Source organism: Monodelphis domestica, chromosome 1 (assembly GCF_027887165.1).
Source record: "Monodelphis domestica isolate mMonDom1 chromosome 1, mMonDom1.pri, whole genome shotgun sequence".
NCBI classification, from domain to species: domain Eukaryota; kingdom Metazoa; phylum Chordata; class Mammalia; order Didelphimorphia; family Didelphidae; genus Monodelphis; species Monodelphis domestica.
The window spans coordinates 169119579-169143661 of record NC_077227.1 but is presented as its reverse complement, the minus strand read 5'-3'; the positions used below and the strand labels follow the sequence as shown (position 1 = coordinate 169143661).

The 24083-nt window shown below is 34.7% G+C and overlaps 1 protein-coding gene across 7 annotated transcripts in view; it reads left to right on the top strand.

Annotated features, from left to right (window-relative positions):
- Positions 1-24083, top strand: part of TCF12 (transcription factor 12) — a 411875-nt gene that overhangs the window by 7049 nt on the left and 380743 nt on the right. The window contains exon 2 of one of the 7 annotated variants that reach the window (XM_016431574.2): positions 10155-10259. The exons of the other annotated variants lie outside the window; for them this stretch is intronic. The gene's annotated coding sequence lies outside the window, so the exon portion shown is untranslated. The remainder of the gene's footprint in view (positions 1-10154; positions 10260-24083) is intronic. 7 annotated transcript variants of the gene reach the window in all.

Here is a 24083-nt window from a genome sequence, read left to right as displayed (position 1 = left end):
GGTTTTTATAGTTTTATTTTTTGGCTAAAGACAAAATTCATTATTGCATGGTTTAAGAAGTAATTTTGGATTACAGAATTTTCCTTTAATATCCATTGCAATTCACATTTTTTCAAATCTGATCAGACAAAACTATTTCTTATAATGGAATAGATGGGGAAGGTGGATGACCTTTTGATTTAAATAAAATTATATGGTAAGAATTTAGATTTAAATGAAGTGGGCAATTAGTACAACTGTTAAGTATAGATGTGTTTCATTTCTGACTATTTGTTAACATTACTTGGAACTGTTATTGGATACTTCATATTTTGATGATTTAACTCTTGTCTTAGTGATGACTCATAGTCTCTTACAGGTTTTTTTTGATGAAATTATAAAACTTGAGTAATGTGTTAGAATGCCATTTTTTCCTTTCTCAACTGATGTGACAGCATTTCAGTTGCTATTTGTATTATGTTTGTCAGGATGGGAAAGTTAAAATTTAACCATATGCTTTAGTACTATAGAGAGTGAAATGAAAAGAGAAAAGCATGTTTAAAAACATTACAGTTCAGAAAATCCTACTCTTTCAACTAATAGGTTTTAATTCACCTGTCTGGTCTGTCTACCAGCAACATTAAGTGAATACTAGCTGTGTGCAGAATACTTACTGTTCTTGGAGCTGAAGGATTTAAAACAAAACCACCAACCAAATTTTCCCCTTTCCTTTGAGTAGACTATATAGAGGAGGAAGAATGTAAAGACCCAGAGCAACTTAATAATACTTCAGAAGTGCTGAGCACATAATAGGAACCTAGTAAATACTGGATTGATTTTATAGAGCCACGTAGAATTAATATATAGTTCCACATAAATATAGTTCCAATATAATATATAGTTCTAGCTATTCCAGTTGTATTCCATTTTCCAATGATGTTCCAGTTATACCAACATAAATTAATATAGTTCCACACTGCAAATACCGAATGCAAGGACAGAATGGAAAAACTGGATGGAAATCAGTCATGGCAAACTTTCTGGTACAAGTGAATTTTGAATTAGTTAAGGGAACTGGATTTTTGTAGAGGACAGGAGATTCTAGGTATGAGGAGCAGCATTTGGTAGAGCATGAAGGTAGAAAAGGACATGTGTGTGTCAGGGGGTGACAGGAAGTTTAGCTTGGCTTGAGCTTTTCCATTATGCATAGGAGAATAATAAGAAATTAAATTGTTAGTGGGGTAGGGAAAGCCAGTAAACTGATGGGAAAGAAAGACTTTGAGTAGTAGCAAGTGATGTAAGGGGTTAGAGGAACACTGTTCTAGTAGCTATATATTGAGATGAATTTTTTTATTGATGTTTTAAAATCTTCAGTCAATTGACAAGCCAGTCAGCAAGCATTTATTAAGCCCCTATTATGTTCCAAGCATTTTTTAAGAGCTGTGGTTTAAGAGAAAGGCTAAAGAGAGTCCCTGCTCTTAAGGAGTTCACAGTGGAGACATCAATCTATTTATGGATATAGCTATGTCTATAGACACATACAGAACAAATTGGAGATAATTAACAGGGGGAAGGTATCAGTATTTAGGGAGACTGGAAGGCTTTCTTTAGAATGTGGGATTTTCCCTGTAACTTGAAGAAAGCCAGTGAGGGCAAAAGATGGAAACCAGCAGGGAGAGAGTTCCAGGCATGGAGGATAGAGAGCCAGTGAAAATGCACAGAGCCAGGATATGGGAGCATCTTGTGCAAGGAACAGTAAGGAAGTCAGTGTCACTGGATTGCTGAGTATATGGTGGGAAATGAGGTCTAAGACTGACGAGGTAGGAGAGGATCACATTATGGAGGCTTTGAATGCCAAACGGAAAATTTTATATTTGATCCTGGAGGTGATAGGGAACCACTGGATTTTATTGAGTAGTAGTGGTGGAGGCATTACATGGTCATACCTGTGAAGGGAGATCACTTTGACATCAGAGTAGAGGATGGACTGAGATGGAAACAGATTTGAGACAGGGAGTTCCTATTAGCCCTTCTGGAGAGTCTTCCCTTGTAATAAAGAAAGACATATAAATAAAACAAAGAAACAAACTGGCAAGCTTCCAGTTCTCCTTGTTCTCCAGTAATACCCTTCTTTTGCCCCTTCAACTTTCCTTTGTAAAAATAAAAAATAATCAAGAAAAATAGCGAAATATTTGAACTCAGGACCTCCTGTCTCTAGGCTTGGCTCTTAATCTACTGAGTTACCCAGCTGCTCCCCTTGATCATTGAATTTAATGCAAATTCAGTTACTTTGTGTGTTGTGAATCATAATGCTTCATTGCAGTAATATGAATTTTGTCCATTCTATCCTTTTTCAACTGCTGGATATTGATTAAAAAAATTTCTTACCTTCCATTTTGAAATTAATATTGTGTATTGGTTCCAAGGCAGATGAGTGGTAAGGGCTAGGCAATGGGGGGGTTAAGTGACTTGCCCAGGGTCACACAGCTGGAAAGTGTCTGAGGCCAGATTTGAACCCAGGACCTCCTGTCTCTGGGCCTGGGTCTTAATCCACTGAGCTATCCAGCTACTCCCTGATTTTTTTTTAATACCAATTAAGCATTTTTAAAACACTGTCTGTGCTAAGCACTGGGCTAGATCTTGAAGATACCAAGATAAGAAGGAAGCAGTCTCTTCTTTGAAGGAAGGGCTTATATTCTGCCAGAAGTTTACATACTATAACAAAAAATGCTGCTATGAATCTTTTGGGTTACCTGGGATCTTTCTTTTTTATCTTTGACATTCTCAGGGCAAATATGAGTGCTGGGTTAAATGGTATGAAAAGTTAATACTTTTTCTTGCATAATTCCAAATTGCTTTCCAGAACAGTTAAACTAGTTTGCAGTTCTACCATCAGTGTGTAATTTTGTCTGATTTCCCACAGCCTCTCCAACACTGATCATTTCTCCTTTTTGTCTACTTTTTTAAATTGCTTGGTGCAAAGCAAACAATCAGTTGTCTTAATTTATATTTAAATTATGATTAGTGCTTAGGGAATTTTTCCAATTGGTTGTTAATAGTTTGCATTTCCTCTTGAAAACTTTACAACTTTTGCAAGCTTAACTACTGGGTGGTAGCTCTTGCTTTTATGTGTTTATGAATCTTAGAAATCAACTATTTATCAGATGTGTTTCTGAAGATTTTTCTCCATCTTAGGGTCAGTTGTTAGTAGAAATGAAGGAGATATCACTAAATTCTATTGCATTGGTGAGGGCCTAAATGAGGCGATTAGTTGTGGAAGTGGGAATGAAGGACATATAAGAAAGAAAACTGGCAATATTTAGTGATTGAAAGAATGTTAATGGGGAACGAAGGGAGACAACCTTGCCAAACTAATATATCAAGGGGATGGTGGTATTGTTGGGAGGTAGTTGTGAGTTCAGTGCTAAATTTTAGATGATAGATATGTCTTTTAGTGTGAGAAGTTAAAACTAGAAATATAGATTTTAGAAAACTACTTTCAGAATATGTATAGTAAGAGTGAGGTGAATGAGTAAGTACTCTAGAACAGAGCTTTGTGATATGCTCACAATAAATTCTGTTATTAGAAGTAGTAGTCAATGAAAGAAAGTTGGATTCAGGGAAAAACTCAGGGAAAAAAAGTTGGAGTTTGGATCAAAGGTATTTCTTTGGATGTGGAAACCTGTATTTGATGTGAATTGGTTTTTATATAAATATCAGCCTTCCCTCAGTCTGGATAAAAGAATTCATGAACTCCTTTCATATCCTTAAATGTGATTGAACTCTTCAATTATTTTTGATTTATAGAAACTGATTTAAAGCTAGAAGTCAATATTGTTGAGAGAGATTTTTTTTAAAATATATTTTATTTGATCATTTCCAAGCATTATTCGTTAAAGACATAGATCATTTTCTTTTCCTCTCCCCCACCCCCCATAGAGAGAGATTTTACTGTTACTTCTATGGTGTTGTTACATTCTGGTTATATTAAGGGGAAAAATCGTTCTTCCGTGGGGACAAGGTAATAAAATAAAACTATGAAACATTTTATTTTCCACTCATGCAGATAATTATATGTATTATTTAAAGACAAAGTGAAAATTGGTATTAGAGGAAAATTAAGAAATTTGATGATCAGTAGGTTAGCATTTACCATATATATTACCTCCCCCTACCTCCAAAGAGGTGTAGATTTCTTAAATGACTTGTAGATATTATATTGTGTCACAGTTACGGGATTTGAAGGTACAGAGTGGAGAGCTTGATTTTGCCCCTCTGTTTGGGAGGTGCCTCAATACACAGTTACTTTGTCTTGTTAAAAGGCTGTAATACTTGTTTGTAATTCTTACTTGTAGTCTGAGTGGAGAGAATGCAAATAACTGATTTCATAGTCTCCAGTAATATTTACACTTCCCTTACTATTATCTGAGGCTTTTGCAGTATATACTAGAGTTCATATTGGGACCCATGTTGCTTCACAGATAACGTAAGATTAGATGAGGGGGAAAATTCTATAGGTGAAGGCAGGAAGGCAGGCTATAACGGATACTCTTTTTGGCTAGTGGTTATAGGAGGCCCCTATAAGGAAAACTGAGCTAAATAAATCTGTTGTTTTTACGTCATTTTTGAGTCATGTCTGACTCTGTATGATCCCATTTGGGGTTTTCTTAGCAGATATACTAGAGAGTGATTTACAGTTTCCTTATATAGCTCACTTTATAGAAGAGTAAACTGAGGCACACAGTTTATGGCTTATATGGCTTGTCCAGGGTTACACAGACAGTAAATATCTGAGGCCAGATTTCAACTCAGAAAGATGAGTCTTCCTGACTCTAGGCCAAGGACTATATCCTCTTGTGCCATCTAGCCAAATTGGTACTTCTGGCCATATGGATTAATTAGGAAAATTTCCCTCCTGTTTTCTTTCAATTATTTGTGGGAAACCAGTGGTTCCCTGAAAAAGAGCTGGGTTATGTAAAATAAAGACAGAGCTGAAGTACAATATTATAGTGGTGGGAATAGGAAGAGTCTTTATTATGCTCGTTCTAAGCATTTGTGTTCTGTCTTCTCAGTGGCACAGTTTGTTTCTTGGAGTATTCTAGTACTACATGAATTCTAGTACTTCTTACTGAATTCTAGTCAATTGAGCAGACATTGGTTAAATTCATGTTGTGTGCAGATCATGATGTTAGGTTCTAATATCAAAGATTTAGTTAAGATCCTCTGCTCTTATTGTGTTTATTTTCTAGTAGGTGGATAAGAAACCTATGTCTATAATTGTAATGTACAAATGAAGTAAAAGGACAGAGGAGATGTAAAAATGGTGTTTGAGGTCTGAGAAGGAAAAATGAGTGCTGACAGAGCATGGAGTAAGACTGGCAGGATTTGTAATGACTTTCTGTTGAAGGTACCTTTGAATTGGGTTTGACAAGATGGGTAGGAATTCAGTAGATTCAGAGGAGGAACATTTGAGAGGATGGACAAAACAGAGAGGCTGATCAGCATAGGTGTATTCTGTGGAACGAGATATAGTTCATTTTGGTCAGAGCTTACTGCATGTTGGAGGAGCATGAACTGATAAAACTGGAAAGAATTTCCAAGAGCGAAAAGCGCTTCATCATCTTATTCGTTGTCTGAGGCCAAATTTGAATTCAAGATCTCCCGTCTCTTTATCCACTGAGCCAGCTAACGGGCCCTGAATGCTTCTTTACTGAGGGAGTTGAGACTAACTTGACTATTTCTACATCAGAAGCTTTCCCCATGATCATGCTTTTGTAGATGAAATTCTGTTGTCTTGATAGGAAAATGGAATCCATCAAGAAGAGAGATATGGCTTTTGATGACAATTCATGTTGAGAAAGTTTTAAAGTGTATATTCATAAAGGTTCTATTTGACCCATTCAGCCTTCTACATGGAGGTAAATAAGACCAAGTTTACATGCTAAAAGTAAAAACAGATTAGAAATGAATGCTTAATTTTGATTAGTTACATAGGAAGAGGAGCTTGTTGTTGAAAATAATCATAAAGATAGTAAGAAAAGCTCATCTATTCTCAATTAGACATTTAAACAGCAAAACAATGATAACTTTGAAAGACATTTTTGCTTTGTGTTTAGAAGTAGGAGAGATTGATCTGAGATGTTGATGGTTGTAGACTTTGTTCTTAACTGAAGGAAGGCGATTGAATCTTGACAATGGGGGGTTTCTCTGGTGTTGTGGAGGTCTGAATAAAGGACTATCTAAATCATTGAGCAGGTTATCTATCTATAAGAATGAGCCTGAGGGAGGTGGTCTTGAGTGTTGCTTGGGCTTATTTGCTTCATATAGTTTGCCAGTGAGCCATTAAGGGCTTTAAAAACCAGCAGGGCCAACTTAAAATCAATCCACCACTTCATTGGAGGCTAATGTAGAGAACACAGGTTGGACTTAATATGATCATGGTTGCTCAAATCAATGAGCAAATGTGCTGCTGCCTTCAGCACAAGCTGTAAGCAGTGGAGGTGCACTGTGGGGTGCCCTGCTAGGAGGGAATTACAGTAATCAAGCTTCATGGTCCTAGGGGCATATGTTGCTGTTTTGAGGTTGTTGTGGGATAAATAAGAGTGCAGATTGTACAACTGGAAGGCACAAAAAATGCAAGTCTTACTTTGAACATAATGACATCAAGATGGGTTGATCATAAGTGGTGCTGGAGATTTGAAACTTGTCTAGTGCTGTCAGGAAGAAACTAATGAAAACAAACTTATATGTGCCTTCATTGTAGAAATTCCTTCCATTTTTAATATCAGTCTTTCAAAAGTTGTGGCATATTTAATTCATTGCCATTTGGGGCAAAGAGAAGCCTCTTTCCTGATTCAGTGAGTTTGATAGAAGGAACTGATCAGAAGAAGGCTGCTACTCTGTGTGGAATAAAATTCATAATAATTCAACTACTTAATAGAATTAATCATTTATACTAATCAAGACCTAGTGGTATTGATAGAGGGAGTTTTCTCCTCTGGGAGTTCCCTATACAAATAATATCTCATATATATGAGGCAGTTAAGTGGTGTAGTGAATAGAGTGCTGGACCTGGGGAGGAAATGGCTTGAGTTCAAATCCTGCCTGAATTGCTTACTAATTTGTGATCCTGGATCAGTCATATAACATTTTCCTGTCTCAGATTCCTTATCTCTACAATGAGAATAACAGTAGCTTCTACTTTCTACCTTCCAAGGTTGTTTTAAGAATAAAATGAAATAATATTTTAGAGTGCTTTGCAAACCTTAAAACAATAGATAAATGCTAGTTTTTATTACTAATACACAAATAATTCAAGAAGTACTCACTGAAATAGATAGTCTTGAGGAACAAACTTTTATAGCTGTATTTCTTTGATATTATTTGCCTAGTCTGTCCCTACAAATTGATTTAAGAATTAAATTTTTTAGTATAAATTTTTTTCCCAGTTACATGCAAAAATGATTTTTATATTGTTTTTTAAAATTCTGAGTTCTAAACCTCTCCTTTTATTCCCTCCTTTCCCCTTCCTCTCCTCTAAGACAGCAAACAATTTGATATAGTTATATTTGTGTGATTATGCAAAACATTTCCACATTGGTCATGTGACAGAAAATTCATGAATACACACATAAGTCAATGAAGAAAATAAAGGTAAAAAATATTCTTCGATTTGCATTCAGATTCCACCAGTTCTTTCTCTGAAGGTAGATAGCATTTTTTTTTGTCTGAGTTTTCTTGGATCTTTGCATTGTTGAGAATAGCTAAATTATTCCCAGTTTAACATTTTACAGTATTGCTATTACTGTGTATGATCTCCTGGTTGTGTTTGCTTCACTTTGCATCAGTTAATGCAAGGACTTGCCATTTTTTTAACAGCACAATAGTATTCCATTATAATCATATACTAAAACTTGTTTAGCCATTCCCCAACTGATGAACATCCCCTCAATTTCTAATTTTTTCCCACTACAAAAAGAGCTGCTATAAAGTTTTTGTACAAATAGTTCCCCCCTTTTAAAAAAATCTCTTTGGAATACGTACCTAGTACTGCTAGTATTGCTGGATCAAATGGTATGCAGTTTTATAGCCTTTTGGGCATAGTTCCAAATTGCTCTCTAGCATGGTTGGATCAGTTCACCATTCCACAATATATTGCACATTAATGTCTCAATTTTCACACATTCCCTCCAACATTTATCATTTTCCTTTTTTGTCATATTAAGCCATTAAGAACTGATTTTGAGTGAATTCAGTTTCTTTGATCTTTTGTGGTAAGGTATATTCTTATCTTTCTCTGGGTTGATTATCTATAGTTGTGGAAACCTTGGAGGTTTCTTTAGGAGGCTGGAGCTTTTTAAAAAAAATCCTTGTTAAAAATTCTAATAACTGGCTTAAAGTTAACCACAAATAGATCCAAACAGAGCTCAATGCTCTCTCTGGATCAAAACTATTGGCCTGAAAAAAATAGATTGGAAAAACCTTCCATATCTCATATCTTCAGTAAGAAAAAGAGATAATATGATTCATTAGGAAATGGATACATTCTACTTATTGGTAAATATGACCTTCTATTAATGGGTTTTATAGCTTTTAAAAATGGCCCTGGTGAAGGAATGAGGAATTATTATGATATTCTGACTAAAACAAGTTTTATTTTGGTAAGAATGAAAAATATCCTTGGAGCCTACAGTTCTTATAGCTTTCTCGCTGCTTAATGTATAATGTATAGGGAATAGTGAAATAGGTTTGTGCATATACTAGACAGTTGTAGAATCTGAGTGGCAGACCTGACTGTCCTGGCAGCCACACAAGCCCATTTACCATGGTCCCTAGGGCCATTGTTTCAGGAACCTAGGTACAATATTGAATAATTTAAATATACAGTAAAAATCTATGGTCTTGAGAGGCTCTCCTGGAGGAACTTAGCACAGTATATACAGACAGGGTCTTTCTTCACTTCATATACCCAAGCTTTCTTTTTAGGCCTAGGAATAGTACTGATAATCAGCTCCATAAATTTGCCTTCATTTGCTTGTGGTTTAATTCTGCCAATAGATTTGCAGAGCACAGTATAGTAGCAGTAGGACTTTGCCCAGTGAATGACTAAGAGGGGGAGGAAAAGCAAAATGATAAAGGTAATGTTATAAACATTTGCTGCCTACCTCATAGTACTTGTAGGAAGTTGGTAAGTGTTGTTTTCATCTCAGAGGAAATAGAGAATAAACAGTGATACACATTTGCCTGTGGTTTCTTATTGCCCCTCAGTAGCAGCAAACCGAGCAGTTGGAATTGCACCTGTACTGATGTAAATCTAAATGAGGGCACACATGGTTTGTCTGGAGGCAGCCTTTATTATCTTTAGAAAAGACAGAAAAGAAAATGTTTAACTGTTCCAGTTACATTCTTATTGCCATTCTCAAGCCTAGAATGTCCCCCCTTCCCATTTCATCCAAATCCTACCCCATTATTCAAAGAAATAGTTCACATCCCATAGCCTTTAACGACAATCATAGAATATCAGTTGACATTTATAAAGAGATTTAGGTTTGCTAACCTCATTTGAAAACGTCTTCAGATGTTGAAAGAACACTTATATGGAAGAAATAGAATTGTGCCAACTAGGTAATTATGGGGACGGAGATCAGTTCAGCTTAAAGAATAACTTAACTACAATTGTTAAACAGTGGGCTCTCTCTTTTATCTAGAGAATGTATGGATGGGAGGTTGTACAGGATGACCAACCAATGTGGTCTGTAACTTCTCTGGATTCTGAATTATATGTTTCTCATTCCTCCTCTTCCCCTGAATTCCTACCAGGCTTGCCACTTGCCAGTACCATCTAGTTTAGTTTTTTGCTTGCAGTCATATTTGAACTCGCCATCGTTTACTAGTCTATATGGGCAGACACAACCACATACCATAATTATATTTGCTGTTTCCATCTTTGTCCCAATCATTAGATTGTTGACTTGCCCCGTTGAATGTTTACCTTTTCTATTGGTTGTTCGTGATCTTGTGGGATTCACTTTGCTAGTAGTAAGTCTCTTGTTGATCCTTGTTGCTATATGATTTGTCTAGTCTTCCACATCATAGAATTGTCCAGTTGAGCTCTCGCTTTCCGTGGAGTCTTCATTTGTCATGTCTTGCAGAGAGGTTTTTTTTTTCTTTTACAGGTTATGCTGTCCTTTGCATGTTGGTTGACTTCAAGATTATGTGACTTAGCATCATCTTGGTCAATCTCTGTCCATGTTGCTGTTTTGCTAGAGTTGATGACTAAGGTACATATATTCTACTTCTTGTTTAATGTGTAGACCAGACCATCTGGATCTACTGTGCTTTGCATGGCATTTTCATTTTGTATGGACTAGACTTGATTTCTTTTTGAGAACTAGACATGGTCCCCTGAGATTGCTGGTGTTTACTTCTGCTTTAATGAACAGTAATGACAACTGTGACACTGTTGGCTAGACGTGGCCTTAGGACATCAGTGTGATTTGCATCTGTATCTCTGTCTAGTAGAAGAAGTGATGCCTGAATTTTCCTTTAGAATGTAGCATCAGCTCTCTAGATTCTGTTGTAGAAATCGTCGTATCTCTAGTAACTGCAGTTAAAAATCATGCTTAGGTGAATAGGTGGTGGTCAAGTGGACAAAGTCAGCACGATTATATGTACATTTAATAGACTACAAAACCCAAGCAGCTGCCTTTCTATCACCTGCTGATGTGGGATACTTTAGATCCTTTTTTTTAAAGGAATATTCCTTGTAGCTGTAACCTGGCAGCTATGGTAAAGTTATAGTTACCATAAAATTATAGACTTAGAATTGTAACGAACCTTAGAAGTCACCTAGGCTAACCTGTTCATTTTACTTTACAGATGAAGAAACCCAGGTCCAGAGAGGTTAAGGTCACACAATATTAGAGATAGGATTTCCTTTTGCAGGTCAATTGAGCACTTATATGTCAGATAGTATGATAGATGCTAGGAATACAAAGAAAACATGAAATAGTATATTCCTCAAGAAGGACCAGAAAAATGAATGATAAGTTGTTCAAATTTACATAGGGAATAAATTAATAACACAACCATCTTTCCAACATGGACTCCAACATACCTCCAAAAATTTATCACTCTTTCCATTATGCAATGGATAAAATTATTCTGTTTGCTTGGAGTCTTGGCACCAAAGGTTAAAAGTATACCTTTTTTAAAGTTTGTTTATACTGGAAACTAAGTTATTCCTTTTCAAATAAAAAAGTACACATCTAGATATTGTATCCATTGACTAACATATATGTCACACACACATATAAGTACGTGTACACACACACACACACACACACACACATATATATATATATATATATATATATATATATATATATCTTTTTTTTAATGAGGGGGACGCTGGCTGGCCACTTTGATGTGAATTAGAATTAATTAAAAATGTTATCCTTATATTTTAAACTTGGAAAAATCCTACAGGGAAAACATCAGTAGAAAGTTAAAAAGCATTTTCCCCCCCAGGAGAGATTCAGGGCTACATCTAGTGGCAGATGTGATAAAGTTGATACAAAAATTCTCATATCTCTGTAATCTTCCTCAGAACAAAAATCGCTCCATTGTGAGATTCTCGCTGACTTAAAGCCATTTTATCTGATTTATTGGCTGCTACTATACCATTTTATATATTCTTAGAGTCATATAGCTTACCCCTGAAATGTGTGGGACATATTCTAGAGGAGGCTGATGAAATGACATTTTATTCCAAAAAGTAACTTTTTATTGATTGTAAAAACTTGCAAAGTTGCAAAAGGCCAATTTGACAATGTAAGATTCCTTTTGGTGCTCTCGTTTTTGTGGTCACAGTTTAGGGGGACAGGTTTGTTTTTATTCTGTATTTCTAAGATGAGATAATTGGGAATTTTGTATTCTGAATAGATGCTTTGTATTTTTCTATTTATAATACAAAGCTGTGTTTGTAAACACAATTCAGAAATATAAAGGACGTACTTTTTGGTGAAGATGTTCACTGAATACCAAGAAAGAGCAGAAAAGAGAGCTTTTGTTTACATTTAATAATAATGCTTCTGTCTTCATTGGCTTCATTGGCTTCATATTTTAAAGGGTACCTGATTTTTAGAACCTTATAAATTGAAAAGAATAACCCTCATAGTGAGAAAAAGTCTTTCATATTAATTTAGAAGTTTTTATATATTGATCAGTTTTTTGGAAGGGAGTAATAAAAATCATCTATATAATTCATGTTCACTGAATAATTTAATCAAGCAATAAATATGTGTAGTACTATATTCTAAATGTTTTTGAATCTGTCACATTTTAGAAATTTGCTGGGATACTTGAACCTGTTTAGGCTTAATTAGAAGATATGTAAAAAATCTCTCTTAAGCTCCAAGCAGAAATAGAATCAGTTTTAGGAAATTAAAAAAAAGTCAAAAGCCCTCTGATCTCCCTCCCTCTGTTCCTCCCTCCCTCCCTCCTTTCCTTCCTCCTTTCCTCCCTCCCTTTCTTCCTCCCTTTTTTCTTCCCTCCCTCTTCCTTCCTTCCTTCCTTCCTTCCTTCCTTCCTTCCTTCCTTCCTTCCTTCCTTCCTTCCTTCCTTCCTTCCTTCCTTCCTTCCTTCCTTCCTTCCTTCCTTCCTTCCTTCCTTCCTTCCTTCCTTCCTTCCTTCCTTCCTTCCTTCCTTCCTTCCTTCCTTCCTTCCTTCCTTCCTTCCTTCCTTCCTTCCTTCCTTCCTTCCTTCCTCCCTCCCTCCCTCCCTCCCTCCCTCCCTCCCTCCCTCCCTCCCTCCCTCCCTCCCTCCCTCCCTCCCTCCCTTCCTTCCCTTTCTTTTTAAACAATCTTTCTGTTCAGGCACAATAGATGGTTTCCAGTTTGCTTCTAAAAACTGACTTTTATTGGCAATGTTGTTGTCAATCCTATTTATCTGCTTGGAGGACCTTGAGAGGTTAAATAAAATATTTTAGGTTACCTTTGATAAATAGCATTTCATATTAAAGTTTTCAGCTATACAAGTGAATAACTTTTTTGGGTTGAAATTTATTAAAATATATTGAAAACAATCATCAAGAAAGATGTTTTTCCTAAAAATTCTAATCACTTTAGTTCTATCATCCAAATTTTATTCCTTTTACCGTCTGTTCATTCAAGAAGCATAAGGAGAGAAGGTTCTAAATACTCCCACCCTACCTTTTAATATAATTTAGTACATTGGTTAGAGACAAAAAAGTTAATATAATACAAAAGCTTTGTGTTGATAAGTCAGAAAGGAATTTATATTATAGCTGCTCTATCCTCATGTGAAAAAATAATATTGACCGTTTATTGATTTCAGTAGCAAATTTGTTTTTCTGAGATAAGCTTACTGATTGAACCAGTTATAGAGGATTATATATTTTAATAGGATGCATGAATTAATGAGCCTTGGCATATTTATATTTGACTCTAACAAATCTAAGTAATTCTTTCCACCATCAAAAAAAGAATCTACCTGCATGCTGACTATTATTTTGAAATACCTAGTAGAGTTAAATAGTTGATCACATGGATCTCTGTCCCATAGATAGATATTTCTGTGGAAATTAGGTACTTTTGATTGAAAGATTGGCTCTAAGGGTTATTAGAGATAAATAAGGAACATGAGCTCTGAATCTGAGACTAATATGAGTGTCTTCCATTTCAAAAGAATACGAATAAAGGTTTAATTTCTAAATTTTCTGAAATAAATTAAAACTTTGTACTTGGCACAATATATGTATAAAACTTGAAAGTTCAGAAAATGGTGTGCAAAAAACAAAGCTCATGAACTACATTCCTTATGGTAGTAACTGATGCTGCCTTTTTTGGGGGGGGTGGTTCTTAAGCTCACAGAATTTCTCCTAGTATTTTCTAAGAGTGGATTCTTGAATCATTTTGGATATGTTTTGAATAATAGAGGCAGATTTATTGGGCCATATAGATGCTGAAAATGGGCAGTTTAATTTTGGATGAGAGCACCGTATAGCTAATCCAAAGAAGTAATACTGGCTTAGATCGATTGCATTCTAATTGCTGAAGAATAGTGTTAGATATTGAACCTTGACAATACTGTTTCTACAACAAATAAATTTTTAAATGAAACATTGTGATGATTTATTGCTACATTTTAAGTTTTTTACATTTTTGTAGACTCAGTTATATTTTGTTACATTTGTGAGACATGATTTCATATGTGGGCACTCGTCATGAAGAATTCATGTCTATATCTTTTTAAAGATTTTGCTAATATATTAGAACCTTTTAATATTTTGATAATGTCAGTATTCTATACTATTCAGGTTTTCTATCTCATTTTCTCATGTAACCAGCCAGTCTCTCTATCTTTTATTTTTTTAAGTTGGTCTTGTCCTTGATACTTTCTTACTCTTCTTTTGGTGTGTAAATCATTGTTGGCAACATGTTCACTTACTAATGACTACTGGGCATTCCATTCCCTTTTAGATAGTTGTGGTTTTGATTCTTTTCAGTTATATCGTATCCCCAGGAGAATGTGGACTTCTATGGCACTGAGCAGTTTATAATGATGAAAAGAACCAAGTGATTTCCTAAATGCAGTTCAGCCCAATTTCTTTTTACTACTCAATTTTTGACCCAAATTATTAACTACCTGTCTGTGATATACATATCAATGAAGTAAGTAACTGCAAAAGCCTTCTTTCTAATTTTGCCAGAGTCTGGTTGATATGTATTATTCATCTACTTTTTTCCTTCAGGTTTGTTGGTTAAACTTGTTTCTTTTACACTATGTAGATTTAATTGAGAAAGCTTTTTGATGTTCTGGTTGCTGTGGTGTCAAAATTCTGCCCATTTACTTATGTTTTCATCAAGAATACATTTAGTGCATCAGATATCTTATTTATTTTTATCAGTCTCAATACCTACTAGTTCTCTGTATATAAGGTGTTTAATATATGTTGTTTTGAACTGGATATGAATAATTCAAGAACAGCTTAGTGTATGCATGTTAGTATTTACTTATTCAGTAGCGTACATTTTCATTCTTTAGAAAATTTATTTTTTTGTGTCAGTTTAGTTCATCTTATGTTGAAAATTTACTTTTAGGCTTTAAACACTTAGCTAGATATTAGAGATATTAAGATGAAAAGTGATATTCTTGTTCCTCAAGGAGTTTATAATCTAATTAGGGAAATAGGCAGTTTGCCGTTTTATGAGACAAAATAGAGGTGACTGCATAGAAGAAGTGAAAATGACAGGAGGAAGTTGAAGGGAATAAATTACTTCTAGTTGGGAGATCAGGGAAGACTATACCTAAGCTGGACATTGTAGAAAGGATAGGATAAGATTTCAGCCAAAGGTGACATTAGAGGATTCTATTAAAAAAAAAAAGATCTGGTCCATGTCAGCTTCTTATGGATACTAACACCCTCTCAAAATTTCATCTTGTGGAATTTTTCCTTCTCCCCGAGAAATTTTACCATTTAATATTTTCTCATTTTTTAGTTGTTCATTTTTTTTCTCCCTGAAACCCTTCCCTTCTGTCTTAAAATCAATACTAAGTATTGCTTCCAAGGCAAAAGAGTGGTAAGGGCTAGGTAGTTGGGATTAAGTGATTTGCACAGGGCTACACAGCTAGGAAATATCTGAGTCCAGATTTGGACCTAGGACCTCCCATCTCTGGTCCTGGCTCTATCCACTTGCCCTGACTTGTTCATTCTAATAGCATCATTGTCATGGACAGAGAGATAGATTTGATATTAATATATTAATCATCACAGAACTCCAATTTAAGACACAGCTGCTGATCGTCCTAGTTTCTGAACCACATTTCTGTTCTGGATTCAGCAATCCACTATACTATTTCCTTAATTATATCCTTCTGCCAACACAGAAACTGGATTATGGATTTGGATATGCATGCCCTCTTTCTCATTTTATCCCTGACTACCACACCCTCCAGACAACTAAAATGGATTGCCTAGTGTTTATTTACCAGGCAAAAGAGAATATAGTAATTTGGAAATAAATACAAAAAGGAATGAAAAAAAATAAACTAAAACTATCCAGCCACATACTGCATTTTAAGTAAAATTATTGATCTAGAATTGGAAGTGATCTCAGAGACCATCTAGTCTGTTATTTCACAGAAGAAACTGAGGCACATGGAAGTTGTAACTTGTCAAAGGTCACAAAGGTAGTAGTAAGTGCCAGAGGCAGGACTTAATTTAGATGATACTTCCTTTCTAAGATGGGCACTACTTAGGTGTCTTATGATCCTTAAAGAAAAATGTATATTCTTTCCCTTAACATTCTCATTGGAATTTGGGATTCATTCACCTACTCACTTATGCATTCTGGATGAAACCTATTGACCACATTCAGCAATTTCAGATTCATTATCAACTATCAGAGATACTCCTTGTTGTGTGATAGATTTGGGGAAGATCTTTTCACATAATCATTTATCTGCTTTCTCTCCCCCCTGACCAAGGGGCAGCAGAGAGAGGAATTTATCGCTATTGTCTTATCTCCTCAGAAATAGAATATGCCATTATCCTAAAAGGATACACAAATCATATTTCATTTTAGATATGGGGGAGGATATGCACAAAGCAAGGAAGGGCAAGATGACATGTGAGATCAGCAAGTAGCCTAGATATTCTCTCCATAGATGCAGAGTAAAACCTTCCTAGATCCATAGAGCTGTTTTTTTTAAATAAAAGATTAATGTTGAATGAACACAGAGACTATTTTACACAATCTCTGCCTTTGAGGCTTCTTCTTCTTCTTCATTCTCATTGCCAACAATGTGGTTCAAACTCTTTATTGCCTTTCACTTGGACTGTTGTGGTAGTCCCTAATTTTCCTCTGCCTTTGTTCTCTTTGTAGTCTCCTTTCCACAATCCATCTTGGCTTTAGCCACTGATTTAAAAGTATTAAAACATAATTCAAATTATGTCATTTCCTTGCTCAGAAACATTACATGGCTTTTTTAACCTCTAAGCAATCAAGGCTTACCATTAGCTGGTTCCAACCTAATGTTCCAGTAGTTTTACTCAGCTGGACCTCTTGCTATTCCTTTTAACATGCACATGTATGAGTGCACACACCCACACCCATCCACACACCCATCACTTGTGTTTCTTATTTCCTTTTCTTGAAATTCCCTTTTCTAGTTCTCTTACTCTTACTCTAGTTACTTACTCTTCACTTGTCTAGATCCTGTCATCCTCAGAGCCTCAACTAGCCTTCCCTCATCTGGACTTCTATATAGATATCTTCATTACTTTTCTTATACTACTTAAATAGGTTATACTACTTAAAAATACTTATTATAGTTATTTATGAAGATGTCTTATTTCCTCCTCCTAGTAGCTTTGGGATGGTAGTCATTTGTTAAATATTTGTTGAATAAATTACAAATGAGTGATAAAACAATTATTATTGGCATTCACACCTCTAAGCCCAGTTAATGAGAAAAGACTGTTTTTTTACAAAATATATCTTTTTCTTAAGATTGGGTGGTTAACATAGGCAATAACAAGCATTTGGACTTTATTTGTAGCATGCTTTTCTATATTTATTAACTATATTCTTCCTTATCAGCACTGTCAATCTTAGATTATAAACCTCCTCATCCACTTAATTACTCTAACCAGCAAGGTTGTTCTAGAAACAGATTTCCTGCAAATTTCTTTTTGTCATCTTTTTAGCCTTTCTTCCAACATAAACTATTCCAGAGGTATTAAAACTTGTACTTAGTTTAAAAAAATGATAGAAAATTGGTTTTTTCTTTGTTTCATGATAGAAAGTTTCTTTCACTTTGCAATTCTACTTTTCACCTGACTTTAAGATACAGAGAAGCTAAACGCCTTTGTTTTGGGAATAGAATTTATTTACCTACCTGGCTTATATTTTTTTCCCTTATAATATAATACTCCTGTTGTATCCTTGTGCTTTTTTGAGTGACAGTTCAGCATCGTTTTTACCACACCAAAGTTTGACTGAGTTTTGATTGTGTGACTTGTCTGGGCAGTTTTTAGTTGTCTTCAGAAATATGATAATTGTTTAGGGAAAAATTGAGCTTTGAAGCCTTTTGAGAAGGCAGTATGAATGTTTTTATTGAGTAGAAACAGTAGACCATGCCTTCTTTTTTTTTCAACTACCCTTTGGTTGTCATAATAACTTGAAAAAATTACAGGCATTCCTCTTAAACTGCTAAATTTTCACTAGGGAAGGTTTTATTTCCCCCATTCTTAAGTGCTATTTACCTAGCTCCAGGGCAGTCTGTTTCCATTAGATAGTACTTTGGAAGTCTCTTGAAATTTAGTCATGTGTGAATCAAGGGTACTCATCTGTGATGAGGATTACTTAAAGTTTTTGTGGTTGTTAGATATATGTCAATAAACGCTAAGCTGACTAATTCTTATGTTTAGTGTTTGTGGGTGGGAAAACATTATAAAAAGGAATTTGAAGACTAGGTTTGGAGTTGGTATTGTTAAAGACTTGGAGTTAGATGAGAACCATTAGAAATATCAAATGGTTAGGCATCTAGATTTTATTAGAAATAATTGTTCTAATCATCACAGTTTTGACAATAACTTTTCCACTAGGAATACATTCTTTTTATTTTTAGCTCTAATTAATTTTGAAATTAGAAGTCATTTGGGAAGTGACAGATTTTTAAAAATTCCATAAGTGAGGAGAAAGATACTACTTAAATTCAGCCAAGAATCATAGAATCTTATCAGTGTCTCTATGGACAAACTGATGCCTTGAGAGGCGAATGTTACATATTATTGTTAAAACATTTAATTTTTGTTAAATAATTATTTATTAAATATTACATAGCAAGCTCAAATTTGAACTGAGGTCTTTTTAATCCTATGCTCTTTTCTCTACACTGCTATTCTTGAATAGGACCACAAAATCATAGCTGTGGAAACTGGAAGAAGCTTCAGAGTAGTTATAAACATGTGTAACTAGCCATATATGTTATAGATTCCCTTTTCCTTTTTTTAGAATCATCATGACTACCTCGACTTTTCTACCAACAGAACCTTCATTTATAAAAAATATGTATAGTCAAACAAAATACAAACATCAATTTTTGTCTGAAAAAAATGTATGCTTCATTTTATCTCTATTATCTATCATCTCTAAGCTCATTGGTAGAGGCATGTTTTACCATCAAGTGGGGAAGTCATGATTGGTCAGCACTTTGCTCAGAATTCTGACCAATCATGGTATTGCTACTTGTTAGCATTACATTAATTATTGTGGTCGTTGAAATTCTTCTTGGTCTTCTTATTTTGCTCTGAATCATTTCATCTTCCTGATATTTTCATATTATCATTTCACATGGAAAAACAATATTCTGCCACATCTATTAAAATACTTCACATTTAGAAATATAATAGTAAACATTCAAACATAAATACTTATTTTGAAATGTTTTCATGTTCCTAAATGAAAAAATAATCAGAATATAATATATTATTTTAAATAAAATTTAAATATTGTTAAAAACAGATTTAAGTATTTATTTATGGTGATATTCTGATGAGGTATGGTAAACAGATGCCTTAAATATCCATCACTAGTGCCTTTAATTGGAGATGGTTCACCTCTAAAAAACTTCATATCTTTCTGCTTCAGTTGCCTTTGGTAAAAAAACAAAACAATCTTCCATCTTTCAGTTCTGTTATAGCAGGAAAAATAATTCAGAAAACTCAAATAATTTAATGTATTATGAAATGCATGTCTTTGAAAAAATGAAACTCATGTTTGAATTGTGAAGACTATGTATTAAGGTCATTGCAAATAAGTATGATCTTTCATTAGGAAAGCAGTTCATTAAATGGACATTTCCTGACCAGTGGTTTAATATAATCCTTTGGACTAATGATTTAAGTTATAATTTAATGATATTATTTTTGATTGAATCATGTTTCTAGTAGTTTTGTTATTCTATCTTTAATAAAATAACATTAACAAAGAATTTATCATTTATCTTTAGTTATTCTATTTTGTGGAAAATGGTAGTAATACAGTGTTTCTCAATTCTCTTAATAATTATGTCCAATGTTAGATGTCTTGGAGGATAAAAGGAACATAGATACAGGGGTGGAAGGACCTACTTTGATTTTCTGAATGAGAAAACTGAGGCTCAGAGAGGTTGTGAGTTGCCTGTGACAAAACAGCTAGTAAATGTTAGGACTAGAATTTGAATTTAGGTACTTTAACTCTAGACTCAATATTCTTTTTACTGTACAATGCTACATTTTATTACTGATCCAGTTATTTGTAGATTGTATGAATATCCTGAAGTATATTTATGAGTAACTATGGATGAGGATATACATTTATAATGGAAGGGCATTTATTATGTCTTATAGAATGAATGCCTTTTAAAATCAGATTTGTACCTTTCTTGTATAACAGCAGTCCTTACCTAATAAAAAATTAATTTCTAGTCAAATGCGTTCTGAGAGAATTGTTTTTCCTTTATTAATCTATTGTTGTAAAGAAAATATTTTAAGTGCTCAAATGGGCAAGACATGCTACTCAAGATTAGTAACAACTGAATTTTTTCATTCGACTAGGATAAGAAACCTTTAGACTTTTTTAAAACCCCTACCTTCTTTTTTTGAACCAATACTTTGTATTGGCAGAAAGAGCAGTAAGAGTTAGGCAGTAGGGGTTAAGTGACTTGCCCAGGGTCACACAGCCAGGAAGTATCTGAAGCCAGCCAGGACCTTCCATCTCCAGGTTTGACTTTCTACCCACTGAGTCATCTAGCTGCCTCCAACCTTTAGACTCTTAATGGTTAGAGTACTGCAGTTGGAGTCCAGAAGACCTGAGTTCAGATCTACCTCATTCATTTATTAGCGTGAGTAACTTTAGGTGAGTCACAATCTATCTTGGCCTAAGTTTCCTCATGTGTAAAATGGGGATGATGATCATAGAGTCTTCGCTGTTGTAAGGAATAGATGAAGTTTTCATATATATATATCCTTTGCAAATCCAAAACACTATATTGTTATCATTAATTATCATTGTTATCATCATAGACTACTTGCTTATCACTTTACATTGGATTAGAAGAAATGGCATATCATCTTATACAGTTTATCACTGCAACCTCTAGGTATACTTCTTCTAGCTACCCTGATGATAATAAAAATTTTTAAGACTTACTGATATTATCTTTTCATATAGAAAAATAAATCATTTGAATTTATTGGGGTCCTTAACATTTTTTTCCCTTTCTTAATTACCTTTTGGTGGTTCCTTTGAGTTCTGTGTTTGGGCATCATATTTTCTGTTTAAGCCCAGTCTTTTCTTCGGGAATGCTTGGAAATCTTCTACTTTATTAAATGACCATACTTTCCCCTGCAAGAATATTGTCAATTTTGCTGGATAGTTGCTTCTCAGTTGTAGACCCAATTCCTTTGCTTTCCAGAATCTTATATTCCATACATTCTGGTCCTTCAGTGTGGATGCAGCCAGGTCCTGTGTAATCCTGATTGTGACTCCTTGATATCTGGCTTGTTTCTTTTTTAGCAGCTTGTAATATCTTTTCCTTGGTTTGAGAGTTCTTGAACTTGGCTATATCATTCCCAGGCACTATCATTTGGGGATTTAATGCAGGAGGTGATCTGTGGATTCTTTTAATCTCTACTTACCCTCTTGTTCAAGAATATCAGGGCAGTTTTCTTGAATAATTTCATGTAGAATAATGTCCAGACTTTTTCTTTGGTCATGATTTTCTAGTAGTCCAATAATTCCTAAATTGTCTCTCCTGGATCTATTTTTCCATGTCTGTTGATTTATAAATGAGGTGTTTCAAATTTTCCTCAATTTTTTCATTCTTTTGATATTGCTTTATAGATCCTTGCTGCCCTGTGAAGTCATTTGCTTCTAATTGTTTGATTCTAATTTTTAAAGGCTGAATTTCAGCCTTGACTTTTTGAACCTCATTTTCCTTTTGATCTATTTTTCTTTGTAGGTCATTGTTTTTATCTTTTACTTTCTTTGCCTCATTTTCAAGCTGCTCTATTCTAGCTTTCAAGACACTATTTTCTTGTTTTAGTTCATGTGCCTCTTTCCAGATGACTTATTTTGTTTTTAAGTTATTTTCCCAATTTTCTTTAATTTCTCTTAATTGTTTTTTGAATTGTATTTTGAGTTCTTCCAGAGCCTGAGTCCAATTCATTGGAGTTCCTGAGTTTTTGCCTGGTGTTCCTAAGTCTTCCTCTGTTCCATTTGTTCTTTGTTCATTATCTGAAAGAAGCTCTTGATTGTAATTTTTTTCTTTTTCTGTTGTTTACTCATATTTTTTTCCTTCTTTCCCCCTCCTTATTGGCAGTATTCTTACTCCTCTGTGTATTTGCTGGACTTTCCCTTTTCTCCCCAGAAGGGACTTCTCTAGGCTCAGCTGATTAAATGGATTAGACTGATGGAATTGACCAGTTGTATTGATATGCCTCAAGGCCAGATCTTTCCCAGCTGTCAGCAGAAGCTGAAAGTGAAAGTGAAGGTGTGGAGGCTGAGGGTAGGTAGTAATCCTTAGTCTCCTCTCTACTTCTTTCTGCAAGCCACCTCTCTGCCAGCTGCCAGGTCAGAGCCCTGAGCTTCACGTGGTGGTACCAAGGTACTCTGTCATGGTTGCAGCCTTTACCCTGGAATGCCAGTTAGCTGGATTCCTGCCATGGGAACTTTCAGCACAGTAGGTGAGGGGTGTGTGTTGGATCTTTCCCTTATACCAGAGAATTCAACTTTATCTGCATACCTTTCAGCTTGCATCAGGCTGGAGAGACCCTTGGCTCTGTCCTGCTGTCAAGCCTGGCTCTCTGTCTACTCTGCACCCTTGCTTCTCTGGTTTTCTCCCTGCTCCATTAGACTGAGCCCCTCTGCCCTCTGGAGGCTTCTTCTCTGCACAATTGATAAACTGGATTAGAAGAAATGAATTGTGTTTCCAATGTTGCCACTTACTAGTTCCTTGTTCTTATGCAAACCAGTTAACCTGAGTTTTTTCCCTCATATTAATGTAATATTTGCTCTCCCTGCCTGACAGCATTATTGGAAGGATCAAATGAGATAATATATGTAAAGCATTTATAGTGCTAAACTGTTGCTATTTTTAGAAGAAATTATTTCAGGCTTACATGTAAGTTAAAATATTTTTAGAGAAAAATATTTAATGTATAGTAAACATAATTTTTTTGAGAATAGAGAATATAAAGCAGTTTAATAAACAATACAAAATTCACTTTCAGTTCATATTATGACCAGATAATAGAGGAGAAAGTTGAGAAAGTAAGAGAAATTTAGAGAAAGAAGAAAGGGAGAAATAAGAAAATTGTGTATGTGGAAAATGAGGGAAAACTGAGTAAAAGAAACCAAAAAGAGATCAGATATAGGGGTAAATGGGAGGAAGAAGGGATCCAGAGTTTATTTTTTAGTTGAAGGTAGAAAGGTATAGAACACTGGTTATATATTTAAATCCTGACTTTTATCTTCTCCTGAATTACTATAGGAAGTCACTTAACCTCTCTTGAGTCTTAATTTTCTCAACTGTAGAGTGAGGTTGTAGAGTAATATCATCGGTCTCTTCCAACTATAAATATTATGACTTTATACTCTTATTTCCTTGGGTGTTAGATATCCAATTATCTAATTGCCTTTTGAAATTCTGATGAGAGTTTTATACATTTAAATCACTTTTTTTTAATATTAGAAACCAGCTTTTCTATGCTTATTTACAGGCTTCAAAGCTTTTGATAAAAGGTTTACTTTTCTATGGAATTCTGAGGACATAAATGTAGGGATGTTATATTTGTTTTTGAGAGAGATTAAATATTCCTCATTCCATAAAACCTGAAGGTTACACTGAAAACCAGCATATTACTATATTTTACTTTTTCAACAAATATTTTAATACTTAATATGTCAAAGGAATTCTTCCTTCGGGGAGCTAGAAGGCAATACAAAGATGTTGAATACGACCCCCGCCCCTTTGCATCCCCTATGGAACTTAAGGTATTCTAGAGGAAATGAAATTTATATGCATAACTATGTTTA